The sequence below is a fragment of the Mastomys coucha genome, unplaced genomic scaffold (genome assembly GCF_008632895.1).
Source record: "Mastomys coucha isolate ucsf_1 unplaced genomic scaffold, UCSF_Mcou_1 pScaffold20, whole genome shotgun sequence".
Classification (NCBI taxonomy): Eukaryota; Metazoa; Chordata; class Mammalia; order Rodentia; family Muridae; genus Mastomys; species Mastomys coucha.
In genome coordinates this window covers 64,029,049-64,032,704 of record NW_022196903.1, presented here as the reverse complement: position 1 = coordinate 64,032,704, position 3,656 = coordinate 64,029,049, and the positions used below count along the sequence as shown (strand labels likewise).

Genomic DNA, 3,656 nt, shown 5'->3' with positions numbered 1-3,656 from the left:
GCCTATCTTTCTGAGAGCCTATGCTCGAGTCTCCATGCTCGGCAGCTCCTGAACTCCCCACCCGAGAGAAGCCCTTACCACTGCAGGTAATTTCTTACACAGCAACAGATAATCTGTACAAGCCAAAGGACAGAACTCTTGACAGCTTTTCTACTCCTTCCGCCCCAGAGAAGGCAGTGCCTATCTATTTCAGCAGAACAGGAGGGCAGGGAGCTCAGAAGGGAGAGCACTGGTAGGCACTGAAGGGAGGCTCTTCCTCATGAAGGCTGTTGACCCCACAACAGAGAAGAGATGGTCACTAAGATGTTAACACCTGTCTCGCTCAGAGGGGGGTGGGAATGGAGGGGACTGGCAGATTAGGGCATCGCACATCTCCACACAGGGCTCCAGCTGTGAGGCTCTGTACACACCCAGAGGTGAACCCTGAAACGGGCTCTGCTTACTAGAAAATGGCTCATGTACAAAGTTGCCGTCATTGGAAGCTTATTTCTTGTCTTGTGCAATTCTCTTACAATGCTGGTTTACGGAGGTCAAAGAATGGGTAGCTGCGGCCTTCAGACAAGGCTTGTACCTGGAGATGAGGGATCCTGGCAGAGGACGCAAGGCTGGAAGGCTCCTGTACCATGAAGGGGACACTCCAAAGAATACTAGAACATGTCTACTGACTGAGTGGAGGGGAGGCGCACATGCAGACTCCCCAAGATGGCAAGCAAAGGGAAACAGTTCCTTGCTCAGCGCCCACGGCTCAGATCCATTCCAAGCGGTGGCCTAAGAGGAAGCCGTCTGCTGCAGACATCTGAGGAAGCTGATGCTCTTCTCTCACGACCTCCTCACTCCAGCAGGATTCAGAGTCCACAGGAGGCACCATCAAGTGTGTGAAGAATCATGAGCCTTGCTCCCGAAGAATCAAGCTCCTGGGTACGAATGAGGTCCTGAACAATCTCCTTAGCCCAAAGACAGCACAGCTTAAGTTTTTCCAAAACTCCATAGGAAATGAAATTTGGAGTTTAATTAAAAAACAACAGATACATTTAACAGAGAAATAAAACTCTTGTGATTATCACCTTGGAGACTCCAAGAACCCCCAAGCTTTGGAGACCCCCAAGCTTATTCCTGAGACAGTGACCGTCACAGAGGTTGCACTCCGAGCTATTCACATTGTGTAGCAGAAACCAGAACCAAGGTCTGAGCATGACCTTTCTTTCTTTTTCCTAAAGTCTTCATAAAAGAGAGCCTTTCCATGGTTCAAAGGAAAAACAAACAGCTTTCTTTCCCAGCCAATGGGGACCTGAAATCTTACTGAGAGAGCTTACTACAGGCATCCAATACAACCAGAATCTCCCAGGGCACCCCGATTGCTTCACTGTCTCTCTTTAGGAGGATGGATGGATGAGCCTGTCTGTCAGAAGCCTCTCTCCTGGGATCTCCACGTGGACCACAGTACCAGGAGAGTGGGATGCAAGGGAGGCAGAGAGGAGAGGAGAAAGAGGAGGAGGAGGGAGGAGGAGAGGAGTTTTATTCAATAGCTCATGGCAAGGCAGACTGGTCCAGTTTCACAAAACACCCATTCTACACTCCAGAGAGGCCCCAAAACTCGAGGGCACAGGAAGGAGCTATGGGAGACAAAGGACAGTGACAACAGTGGACTTGCCTACAAACATTTTTTTTTTTTTAAATAACCTTCCCAACACTGGAAGATGTTTTGTTAAAAAAAAGTTGCAGTTCAAAATTGTACTGAAAACTTATCTAAAAATAGGTCTGTAGTCATCTTAAAAATAAAAGTTCTCTCCTCTGATAAGGAGAGACAGATATTATCAGATACCAACATGGGAGGCATCTCTGATGTAGATTTGGAAAATGGCCCAGTGGAAGAACCAGAAGGAAAAGAGTTTAAGGAGAGAGGGAAGGACGGATGATGAGAAAAGTGAAGAGACCCGGGAGGAATGTACTGTCTTAGCCTGTGTTTCTCTCTCGGCAGCCAAGCAAAAAGCAAATCCAAAGTAGGGGAGAAATTAAGAGGAAGTCAACTTTAAACTCAAGGTATAGTAACCTGCAGGATATCCAATCTACTAAGGTGCACCAGGTTTCAAGACCATGACCCCTGAGGCTGACTGCACCCTGGCTGGGGCCTCTTCAGAGGCCCCGGATGTATTCTCAGGTGGACCGTTGTGACCAGGTTATACCCACCAGGTGCAGGCCAGGGTTGGCACTTCTGCTCTGGGAGCAGACAGAACTCAGACACTGCTTGCAGGATGCAGGTAGAAAGAATGTCAGACAGGCAAAGACCAGCTGGTCACCAAGGGATCACTTTAGGAGGGACTTAAAAAAAAATACCTGTGCCAATTAATTAGGTAAAGGAATGGGGGGATGAGCTATCACACCTAAGACAAGTCAGAAGCCTTCCTCCCAGAGAAAAGGGGAGGTTGGTGTCACATGTCCCAGGAATGCAGCAGAGGTGCAGGAGGTACAGGGGTTGTGCTCCAGTGTTGAGGAGGACAAACGTCCCCCACACCCAGCGCTCCATCAGCTGCAGGGAAGGACAGAGAGCCCAGGAACAGCCATGGGCACTAAGTATCCTTCACCCCCAAGCCCTGCAAGCAGAGGTGCTGCCTGGAGACTGTCCTAGACTTGGGGCAAGTCTCAGGAGGGCAAGGAGATTTTTGGGAAATGACCAGGGAAGCTACAGGGATGGCTTTCATGTGTGGACTGGTCAGCTCCACAGAATAATCCATGGGCTTATTCATCAACCTAACCTTAACTGGGCGGAGGGGAGGAGACAGGGAAAGATGTGGTTGGATAGAGCTCATCTCCCATTATTTGGCACCCAGAGGGGGCAGGGGGATTGGAGCTTCTCTGCACACTGTGTTCCTACTGGCCCAGTCAGGTGCACACAGGCCTCCTTCGACACTGCAGCAGTCAGATGTCCATCTCAAACTGAGCCTCATCCCCAACGGCGTGCTTCCTGTCGTGATGGTTCAGGTTGTTCAAGTTGTTCACTTCCACTCTGGAGTCTTCGATTAAGGCGCCAGGACTGGTGACTCCAGGGATATTGGGCAGATGGCAAGGTGGGGTCTGCGCCATTGGAGAATTGCGGTGGTCCAACAGAAATTTTCAGTCATAAATGATACGGGTTCCTCCCGACGTCGTGGAGAACAGCGTCCCCCCGGGCGTGGTGCAGTAGTCCTGAGGTAGCTGCGCTGCGTCACTGATCGCCACGGTGCGCGTGGGGATGGCGCGGCTCTGGCTGGGCTGGTGGCCACCGCCCGCCGACGCGGACATGGCTCCGGTGCAGGCTCAAGGCTTTGTGCAGCGGCGGCGGCGGCGGCGGCAGGGCACAGGCGGCTCTGGCTCCTGGCGCGAGGCTCTCAGCTCGCCCTCCCTCGCTGGGTCCTCCCGCTGCGATACCGCTCTGGTCGCCGCCGCCGCCGCCCGGTCCTCCGGCCTCCGCCTGCAGCCTCAGCAGCAGCAGGAGCAGCAGCGGCAGCAGCGGCAACGATGACTACCGGAAGCGGGCGAAGGCGGGAGCCAGGATATTTTCTAGTTCCATTCATTTGCCTGCAAAACAGAGGATGACCTTGTTCTTCTTCTTTCTTTCTTCTTTCTTCTTCTTCTTCTTCTTCTTCTTCTTCTTCTTCTTCTTCTTCTTCTTCTTCTTC

At 51.8% G+C, this 3,656-nt stretch overlaps 1 pseudogene; it reads right to left on the bottom strand.

Annotated features, from left to right (window-relative positions):
* Nucleotides 1–2,898: 2,898 nt before the first annotated feature.
* On the bottom strand, nucleotides 2,899–3,279 carry LOC116098168 (annotated as a pseudogene).
* Nucleotides 3,280–3,656: the final 377 nt, after the last annotated feature.